Source organism: Melospiza georgiana, chromosome 1 (genome assembly GCF_028018845.1).
Source record: "Melospiza georgiana isolate bMelGeo1 chromosome 1, bMelGeo1.pri, whole genome shotgun sequence".
In the NCBI taxonomy this organism is placed as follows: domain Eukaryota; kingdom Metazoa; phylum Chordata; class Aves; order Passeriformes; family Passerellidae; genus Melospiza; species Melospiza georgiana.
Window position 1 is genome coordinate 89,791,544 of NC_080430.1, and position 11,421 is coordinate 89,802,964.

General features: G+C 42.1%; 1 protein-coding gene across 2 annotated transcripts in view; it reads right to left on the reverse strand.

Moving 5' to 3' along the window:
- The window catches only part of PTPN3 (protein tyrosine phosphatase non-receptor type 3), a 119,667-nt gene extending 108,823 nt beyond the window's left edge, over nt 1-10,844 (reverse strand). For both annotated transcript variants that reach the window (XM_058038487.1, XM_058038479.1), the window contains exon 1: nt 10,811-10,844. The gene's annotated coding sequence lies outside the window, so the exon portion shown is untranslated. The remainder of the gene's footprint in view (nt 1-10,810) is intronic.
- Nucleotides 10,845-11,421: the final 577 nt, after the last annotated feature.

Sequence of the window (11,421 nt, forward strand, 5' to 3'; positions counted from 1 at the left end):
TGGAGTGTTTATTTAACCCAATCTTGCTTGAGGTCACCTGACAGCACATGAGAGTTAAGTGTATGAAGAAACACAAACCTGTACCTCATTTACTTGTCACACATCAACTGCCAAAAGGGATCCCTATGAATGGAAAAGGACATCAATAAAGCCAGGCTCCTCATGCTGTCTAACCTTATCTGTTGGCAAGAGGCACATTTGCTGATTGCCTTGAAGGTGCCTCTAATCAATCCAGTAAAACAGGCTTTTTTATTACCCATGTTAAAAGTTCAACTTTGCCTATAACATGCAGATGGTTGTAAAGCCAGTTTTTCTCCACACTGCCAGAAAAGAAAAGCAAACATGCTTCAAGGAATGCTGTGAGCAGTCTCTAAGCAAGAGAGGCCATTTCACAGCTCTCAGTGCTGGCACGTGGCAGCTGAGGACCACTGACAGACACAGGATTCCTGCAGTGCTGTGACCATCTACACAACTGAGGTGACACCTACAGCAACACTTTCTTCAGAGCTTCCACATTAGGCCTCCTGTCTACTTCTGTAAAAAAAGTTGTAAGAATAAGCATAGTACCTCCACATTAGAAATAATTTTACTTAATTAAATAAACTATGCCTTCTAGTCCCTAAAGGGGGACTACAAAAAGAGAGGGAGTCTTTTACATGAACATAGTGGCAGGACAAGGGGGAATGCCTTCAAACTAGGAGAGAGTAGATTCAGGTTAGGTATTAGGACAAAATTCCTTCCTGTGGGGGTGATGAGGCAGTGGATGCCTCATCTATAAAAGTGTTCAAGGCCAGGTTGGATGGGGATTTGGGCAACCTGTTCCAGTGAAAGCGTCCCTGCACACAATACAGACGTTGAAACTTGATGACCTTTAAGGTTCCTTCCAACCCAAACCATTCAATGATTCTATGATGATAAGCAATGGAGGAGACAGACCATGTTTGGTGGTTACACTAATGTGTTCATAAATGTCTGAGGGACAGAAGGCAGAGGGACAAACATAGGCCAAAAAAAATCTACTTTTGCCTTTGGTAAATGAGGTGATAATAAAGACGCAGCGCTGGACACTTGCAAGACTAAGCAACATGAAGATTTATTTCCTTCATACCCAGTTAACACAGCTTGTAATTGTCTTTGGCAGATTACTTTGACACCCAAAAGGGAAATTTTAAGCCAGTTTTTTTATAATTCCTGGGTAATCAGCAAAAAAGAAGCAAAACTAAATAAGGATGACCACAGTACACAACACAACACTACTCCAAGTCAGTCCAACGTAGCACACGCTGGTTAACAAGTAACCGAGGCTGTATCTGACAATAGTAACAAAATCACTTGCTCTTTAGAGTACTTGGTGACAGAGCTAACTTTAGACACAATATTACAGATTCTAGAGGCTTGGTTTTAAGATGATATTAATTAATATCTGAAAATTCTGTTTTCAGAGCATATTATCCTTCAAAACTTCTTTTAATAAAGAGTTAGAATCCTCCTTTATAAGCTAAAGAAAAGAAAATGGGTAACACATCATGAGAAAGGTTGGTTTCCTGTATAAAACAACCACAACTCCTCTGCAATCCTTTTGCTCCAAGAAGATGGAGGGTTGTTTTGAAGAAACATTATTTATATTGTGTTTTCAGAACCAAGAAGTCAACGCAAATAAGAAATTATTTGAGTGATCCATTACCTTCACCAGAATCATACAATCATTTAGGCTGGAAAAGATCTCTAGGATCATCAAGTCCAGCCATTAGCCTAGCACTGACACCACTCATCCATTTCCCTAAGTGCCACATCTACATGCCTTTTAAATATCCCCAGGGATGGTGACTCCACCACTTCCCTGGACAGCCTGTTCCAAAGCTTGCTAATTCACTTGGTGAAGAAAATTTTGCTAATTCTGAATATGCCCAACATCATATTCCACTGCATTACTGTTTGATTACCACAAGACCTCTGACAGCTCACAAGTCACATAAATTTAGTTAGAAATCAAGTATAGTTAGATGAATGACACACAGTAAAATCAAATGTCCTGCTATCTCAGGATCTAAAGCCAATATCAGGATCTAAAGCAAATATCAGGATCTAAAGCTAATATAATACTAACATATAATAAACAGGGTTTACCAGTTTAGCATGATTTTAAGCAACTGCATAATTTTGAACAACCGTGTAATTCTTCTGTTCATAGTGACAAGGAGAACTAACTGTGAGGCTGCAACCCCATGCAATCTGCTCCAAAAAAGGTATGATGTTCCCAATTCATTCCAGGGAGATACTACCTGATATATGCAGAATGCTGTTGGCCAGTTCAGGCTCTGTAATGGAACAGCAATAGGACACTTAACATGTTACATCAGTTATTTGGCACCTCTGGTCAAAAGCACCAAGTATCACATGAATTAATTGAAAGATTAAATATTTATCTGAAAAATAATAAAGCACTATCTGTTCAAAACAGGTATAAGACAAAAAACTCCAAAAACCACAAAACACACAACCCACAGCTTTTCCCACTATCAAACACTGAATCACTTCCTAGTTACCAAGAGCCACTGTGCTTCCCTTAATCCTGGAGCCTTATCAGCTGCCAAGTGCCAAATCACCAGCTTCCTTAAGATAGGCACCTTTTCTCCAGATGTGCATTTACAATATGAATAGGAAGCACAGTAAACAAAGCTGGAGAATAAACTTCAAAAAAATTGAACTTAATGAATAGAAAGCTACTATTAGGACAGCTGCTTTACTACAAGAGTATTCTGGGGGGTTCTAAAATATGTTAGGGATTTTTGGTTTCTTGATTTCTAGTGCTCCCTGAATGGTGTGGTCTCACAAAAATTTCCTTCACTTATTAAATTTTCTGGCAACTACTTCAAAGAAAAACTGTTGCTAACGTTGAACAAATCTGAAAGCAAGAAGGAAAAACCTCCATTGTGGCTGCAAATGTAAAACCCTACACCTATGTGCAGTCTTACTAAAACCTGTTAAATTTATATACACAAAGTATAGTATCACAAACATTTTGACAAATTAGGAGTTCCCTAATATTTGCACATCTGAATTTTCTCAGTGATACCTCAAATTGCTTATACTTTTGGAGTAAACCAGAAAGCACTGATTCCACCCCAAAATGTTCTCCATAACTCTAGGTTATAAACAAGTATTGGATTTTTATCACTGGTTTGCAACCTTCTATGGTACAGCAATCAAATGCTGCACACCTCTCCAAGCAGCATATGTTGTCTTGTTCTACTACTGCATTTTTAAAATTGTTTTACTAAATACATGGAAAACTTAGGTTTTTTAACTAAGTACTGATACTTAGCTAAATTCTTAGCAACCTTTTCAGGCATCATACTAAATAAACTATATTTACAAAATCATGCTGTGAAGATAGAAAGGTTTATGATCATTAAAACAATAAGGTCTTTCTGTAAAAATATTATCAAAAGACATAATCTCTTTTCAAACTAATTATTAATAGAATAATGCAAAAGACAATTTTTAGAGAGGCTTATGCTCTACCCAAAGTCAAGCTCAACAATGAGTTACCACCATCAAGTGAAAATTGTGACATCTTTTTTAGGCATCTAAAAATGTCATAGATGGAAGTGGCAATGGGTAGAACAGATACTAAAATGGCAACCAGGTTTAGTTTACACTATTATTAATAGAAGGATTGTTCTAATAAACAACTGCACTGATTCACAAATGGAGAGAATAAAGACTAAAAATTGAGTTAGGCATATGAAAGGGTGTAAACATTAATCAAATAGCAATAATCCAGGCAATTCTGTGTGAAAGAAGAAACTATCAGAGTGCAATAATTTTATCTCCTTAAAGTCTTTTGATAATCAACACAATCCACTGACACACTGAACACAAAAATAAGAAGCCAAGGACATCATAAAAGCTTGAACTATACCATAACTATGAACTTTATGCACCCTGTTGGCCAGGATATTAGACAAATGTTTTTAAACATGTTTCCAAAGTGCTTCAATACATCTTTACTGATATACAGATATAGATATATAGATATATAGATATATAGATATATAGATATATAGATATATAGATATATAGATATATAGATATATATGGCTAGAAGCATGTGCAAAAACTAGAAATGATCTAATCCTACAACAACCTCTGAAACCCAATAAGGACAGCTTGTGCTCACTGGGTTGTTCAAAGACGCCTTTCTTTCCTACAGTAAACATGGACTCACATATTCTGAAAGAACAATGTAAAGATAAGGCAAGCTGTACTTTAACATGTGCTAGCTGACCTTCAACTTGACCAAAGAACAATCTGCTGTAACTACAGTGTGCTAGCTAGAATATCAACAACACAGTCAAGAAGATACTTTCTTCCAAACCACTAGCATTGAAACCATGGCAAAAAAAAATTAATACTTGCATGTCCTGAACTCCAGGTACACATTCACATCTGCCTCAATCAAAAGCTGTGCCTCTATCTACACCATTATAGTTCCAGAAGCACAGTCCCTCCCCATCTACGTAAGAATATGCAAAAAAAAAAACAAACCCAAATCACAAAAATTATGAAAAGCATTTAGACTGACACGGATGTAGAAACAGAATACTACTGTACATACATGGAATAAAAACCTTAAGTTTAAAAGAAAAAACCACCAAAAGTGAGTGAAGCTGCGGAGATCAGACCTCTACACACTTGGGCCAATCCCTGGGGAACAGCCCATGTTGAACAAGAGGATCCATGGTCACAGAGCTGCAGGCAAACAACGCAAGAACAACACTACAGTAGGAAATCCCACATGTATTCCAGTCACAGCTCAGGCTCCCAGCTTTGATTCATAAAAATGCGTCATTCCAGAGAGCGTAACTGTATCACATAACTTGCTAGGGAAATAGCCATGGTTACTCATCACAGCTTGCTGTTATGAACTGCTGGCTTTCCATAACACTGCACACACCAGATTAAAATCTCTCTGGGGGTGGAGGGAGAGGACAGCAGGAAATCAATGAAGAAGATGTCAAATCATAACTACTTTCATACTTCAAAGTGCAAATAAAACAGCGTTTGACTTAGTAGTGAAATACTTCACTGTTGATTTCAGCTGCTCCTTCTCTAGAACTATTTTTTAAAGTCTTGCTCAGGCTAAGAGAAGAAAAAAGCTTGGATCAGAATAAATAATAAATTACTTGAAAAGAGGCTTTTTGCATCTTACTACACAAAACCTTAAAAGGTAGCTTTACTTTGTGCACGTGCACATTTAATTTGACCTTTAAACCCTATTGTTGAGGCACAAGCCTTGGTTAGCACTACTGGCACCTGTCAGAATCACCAAAATTACAGCTACCTCCAAAACACTGCAACTGTATTTGCCAGCTACAAAGGCTGAAGCATTTTATGATTTCACACAAATTTTAGCATTACTTCTTCTTCAGAAAATATTGAAGTGAAGCATATTTTGTACTGTCCACCTTAACATCATAAATTAAATATTTTATCTTGTTCGAAGTTATGTGAGCTGAAAGAAAGAGTACACAATTATTTTTATAATACATTGCAATAGAAGAACAAAGAGTTGGAATCACTTTCTGTACACCCAGTTTTCTTCTCCTTGCAGAGAACTTAAAAACTGATTTTATTTTCACCTTGAATTATTAAAACTCTCTTGAACTCCTTGTAAAACTTAACTTCTCACTAAGATACCACACATTTGAATTGAGGGTTTGAATTGAAGACTTACTTTTGCTTCACTTTTAATGAATTTCTATGAGCACACCAATTAACATTAGTGGGAGAGTTCCAAAAACAAAACTAGTGACTGAACCTGTGGTTGGTAAGTTACTACCTTAGTAACACAGTATTGATTGAGAGCAATTACCTAACCAATTTCAGAGTGCACCAGCCACCAGCTTGAATTAGTAAGATAAAAGCTGGCTGTTGACAAAGATGATAGAGTAGGTGGTGATAGATAAGGGTTACTACCTTGCCTCTTGAAACATACTCACTGAATTGGTCAATACAAACAAGCATGCAACTTATTAGCTTGGCTGTGTTTCAACTTTGTGATGCACGGAAAAGAACAATTTCATTTTTGGCAAAACACCTTTTAGAAAGCCTAATACTCCTCCTGCCAAAAAAGGGATTGAGATCACTTATCTTGAAGAGTTGCTCTCAGCTCCAAATTCTGAAAATCACAGTTTCCTCAGAAGTGTTTTTAGTCATAATTCAAAGCTTAGGACGCTCTCTCCCCCCCTAACATATGTTGCTGTGCTTGTATCAAACCCAAACTTGCCAAGAGAGGGAACTGATGAAATTACAGCCAATATGACAGATTAACATATGCTCATAGCATGCACACTGCTTCTGGGATTTCTGTTTTATTTGTAAAACTGCATTACCTGTCTAATGTTCTGTAATCTTCATATTGAAGAGTCATTTGCAGAAGTTTAACAGAGGGAACTTAGTCAGAGAGATACATCAGACAAGACCACTCCTAATGATTTTCATTTCAAATAGAGGCCATTAGGATAATGTGCTGGCTCAGACTTAGGGACCCAGAGCCTGCAGAGAGCCACCACATCCCTTATGCAGTGATATGCTCTCCTGTTAAATCAGTGATGACAGTCCTTGGACAGAAGAACTGCATTTCTTAAAAGGAGAAGTATTGTTACTGGAAGGAGACACATGCTAAGAAGGGATAGTAAGATAATGTGAGACCAAAAGGCTCTTGAACCACACAAGTGTGACAGAAAGTCAGAGAAACCCCTGGTGAAGAGGCAGATAAAGTTCTGCTTGTATCTTTTTCAACTTTTTTCTGGAAACTGATTAAAAAATATCTCGCATCTTCCTGAGGAGTACCAGATGGATAATCTGTATTCCAAATGTATGTCTAGAGCCCATATTTTGGGACATCCCTAACTTGTAAGCCAAGAGCATGTGAGACTCACCAGGTGAGCAACAGTACAGCAGTGCACCAAGAACCTACAAGGTTTTCAAGTCTCTCTTGATTCCTCTTGACCCAGAAGATAGGAACCCTTTGCTACCATTACTCATGTGTAATGTTTGGAAATCTAAACCAAAATCTAGCAGACAGACATGACCAGACTTCAGCATGGACCAGATCTCAGCACAACCCAAGCAACCAAATTATGTATGAAGTATCGGTGTTTTCTGCCGGGAGAAGGCTCTTCAAGATTGTGAATGCAGTAAGACAATAGCAAAAAAAATTAAGGCCAAAAAAAAGCTTTATAAAGCAAGCTATCAGACAATGTTTTCTATAGTATCTGATTTTGTAGCATTTCATGAATGCCAGGGTATGAAAAGAAGAAAGAGAAGGAACCCAAAGTCCCATAGTGGGCACGTGACTGAGTTTCATATTACAATGCTAATAATAGAAATTAGAACTACTCAGTGAGGTTCAGTGCATGCTGACTGAAGGCAATGGTATCACAGGGTATGGGCAGATTAGAATCAATTATCTCAAGGTATGTCAGGATGAAACTTGCAGCACATCTGTTACTCCACTCCAGGCTTGTGTGCCTGCTCTTTCTCCTTAGTAAACACCTTGACAGAAGAATAATTTACCTCCCATAAATTCCCACTTGTCATGAAGAAAGCCCACATACACCTTCTGACTTCTAGGCTTTGGGAAGAGGAAAACACTACAGATCATGAAAAGCATCCAACTCCAAGACAAAACTGCAGGCAGAGCATTTCTAGTTAACACCGACACTTCCCTTTGCTGGATTAAGTTGCCTAAACTCTGTCTCTCTCTTAAGAGATGACCCCAGTTCAGAGTTACTTGACTGATTCAAGTGAACCATCCCATGCTCCAGTCCAAGGTATGGGATGCGTCCATCAGGGGCTAAAGTGCCAGAGCTATGGCTTCTCATCAGTGTTGTGCCAAACCTCCCCTGCTGACTAACATCATGCACTCAACACCATGGAACAAAATGTACACTGCGCTGCTACACACAGGTAGCCAGAAGGGAAACCAGTGCTACAAACACCAACAAATACAAGCGGGAAGCAAAATAAATATTTTTTGCTTAATATACTTTTTTGAGAAAACAGCTGAAAAATGTTGCTCTCTGATTTTTCTGAGTGAACTTTCCAGTAGATGAGCACAGTGTTGCCTCTGACAGACATCAGTTCTCAAGTTCATAGTTTTATGAAGATTAGAGAATGTGCTTCTCAGTCAAAAAACAAAAAAACAAAAGAACTCCCAACAACTAAAACCAAACCCACACAACAAGGTTTCCATAAAACTTAAAATGAATATTTACCACATTTAAAACAATGAGACTGGTAACTGTAGTCCTCATCACCACTAAACTACATTTTACTTTTAACTGGTTGAGTTTTAATGAACAAATACCCTATGTATAGATGCCAGCATGGCAACTATATACTTGTGAATGAAGTGACACAACAGAAGAACTGCTCACTGTACTGATATTTAGTCCACTTTGGAGAATCTAACATTAATGACTTCTGTGCACAAGACTTCTGGTGTTGTACCTATGTAAGGTTACTCCTCCAGGGTCTATGTAAAGCTATCATTTACCCATCAGTGTAAAAAGTAGGTCACAGCTTAGAAAACTATGCACAACTGTCTCTGCTATAATACTGACTGCTAAAAAAACAGTCCACCCAAGATCTTTAGAAATCAGCTGATATTTTAGACTCCTGGAATGGATGAAAAGATGGTTTACCACCTGGTAAGCCATGAACATATTCAAGAAGATGATGATACTACCACTGGCTTTTTTGTTACTACTTTTTTGTTGCTTCTGTCTACTGCTTTAAGCATATTACACCAATAATACAAAATGATGAATTGAGAAGCAGTCATGGAGCTTTGCAATTTAATAGCATATCACTTAACTATAGCTTTATCAGCATCTTACTTTGTACTGAAAGTATTTTGGAAGCATGAAGGTAAAGAGTTAAGTACTGTAAAGTACAACATGTCACTGTGATATTACTCAAATTTATGTCCTAAAATAATGAACTGTCCCGGTCTTAGAAGATGCAAAAAGTTGATATGGGAACATTAGAAATGCTTATTAAGTCAGAGAGAGAGATGACAAGTGTTAAGAGTTCTTCCAGGAATCCACTGCTAGCAATATGAGAGTGTTTAATGAAACAAAATTAATCTTATCATCACAAGTTGGTCCTTCAAATGAGCTGTTATGTTAAGTGTACTTAAGAACTATGTGGAGTATTACATTTTTTTCTTATGAACTAGAAAACAAAAATGTATTAGGTATTTGTCCCCAACCTATCAAGACACTTTTGCCACAGGACAGTGCCAGAGAACTTCACCATCATAAAAATTTAGCATTTGTATTGCACTGGTGAGCAAGCCTTTCTAGAGATGGTAACCGAGGAGACTCTTCTTCCCCACAGCTCTCATTGCTGACTCTTTCCCTTATGATCAAACCCACTCAGGTAATAGGGACAACTTGCTTCTTGTACAACTAGTTTCAGAAAAATTTCGTTTAAAAAAAAGTGAAAATGCAACTACCCTCCAAAGCTAAGTAAGAATCCTACACATCTACATTCACATAAATAATCCTTCAATGCAACACTGTGCAAAATTAATACTTCAGTAATATATGCATTTCTACTATAAAGACAGTTTGTGCATAACAGAGTAGCAATACCAATATTTAATAGCATTTAAGAACTAACTTGTTCTGCTTTGTTACATAGTTATTATGGCAGAAGCAATTTGTGACAGGCTGAAAAGTGCCACAAGGGAAGCGACCATCGCAGCAGAGAAAAAATCCCAATTGCATCTTTGAAAGAGAGGAAAGCAAGGAGCAACAGAAGGAGAGACTGATTAATTAGTTCAGATAAGTTCATTCAAGAGAGGAAACAAGAAGTGCTGCAAGATGAATGAGAATTTTATATTAAAAGAGGCATCCTATTTTACCACTGTTGCATCTGTTCCATAACACGAGTCAGGCAAATAGTTGTCACACTTGACATATATGAACATATTATATATATCTTAAATATATTACAGATATACTGGATATTTTTGCATCTCTACAGGGCAAGTCAGCACCCAAAACGCTGAAAAGTATCCGCTGTGGAGCCCCGGCAGCCCTCGTGGCGGGGGAGCTGCTGCTAACTAGTCTGTGGTGCTGCATCTCCGGGCTTTGGGGCTCTGATGCCCCGGCAGACCCATGGGGCAGGGCCAGGGCCGCTCTGCGCCCGCAGCGCTCCCCTGTCTTCTGAACACGCCCGAGGCACTCGGGGCTCGACAATACTCTCAAGTCCGGTGCTCTGCCAACGATTTGGGGGGAAAAAGCCGGGAATAGAGAAGGAGCCAAACTCGCCCTATATTAACAGGCATCAAAGGCGAGCGCAGGGGAGCCCGGGGACGGGACGGGACCTTCCCCGCGCCCTCCCCCGTGCCCGGCGCGAAGCACACAAGGCGCGGAGCGGAACAGAAAACGGAGGGACAGCGCGGAGCGGAGCAGCGCCGCCCCCCGAGGGCACGGCCCGACTCGGCTCGGCGGGCGACGGGCTGACACCCAGCCCGGCACAGCCGCGCACCTTCCCGCTCGCTCTCCCCCGCGCCAGCCGCCGGGAGCAGCGCTCGCCCCCGCGGGGCCGGCGGACAGCCAAGGCAGCCGCCCGCCCGGGCACTCCGCCGCGCCGCCGAGGTGCGGGAGGAGGAGGAGGAGGGAGGTGCGGGGGCGGCCCCGGCGGCACCGCCGCCCCCGCCTCCCGGAGGCGCCCCGGCGGCGCCAACTTTCCCCGCGCCCCGCGCCGTTCCCGCCGCCCTGCCCGGTACCTGCCGCGCCGCCCCGCGCCGCCGCCGCCGCCCCGCTGCCCCAGGGGGCGCAGAAGGCCGTCACGGCCGTCGCGGCCGCCGCCACCGTGCGGACCGAGGAGAGCAGGTGCGGAGCGCGGCACCACGGAGCCGATCCCGATCCCGCCGCCGGCTCCGGCTCCTGCGCCTGGGCTGGCCGGGCGGGGCGCGGCCGGGCGGGGCGGGGCGCTGAGGAGCGCCCGCCGCCCGCGCCCGCCCCCTAGCGGAGGGAGCGGCCCAGCCCACGCCCGGCCCCGGCCCCCGCCCGTCCCGCCGCTGCTCTCTGCCTCGGCTCCGCTCGGAGCGCTTCGGGGCTTTCCGCCCTTCCCTCAGGGGGAACCGGAGCGGTGTCACCGCGGACGGCTGGGCCGGGGCTGTTCTCTCGCCTCCCTTCCCGCCCCACGGCAGGGCTGGCGGGGACTGCCCCGCCGCCACCTGCTCCCGCACGGCCGCGGTCCCTCCCGGGTCCCGCCGTGCCCACAGCTCCTCCCGGGCTGTGCCCGCTGGCAGTGCGGCACGAGGAGCTCTGGTGGCCGGCTCCAGAGGCTGACACGAGCTCGTACCACACGGCCGGCTGTCGGACCCTGCCAGGG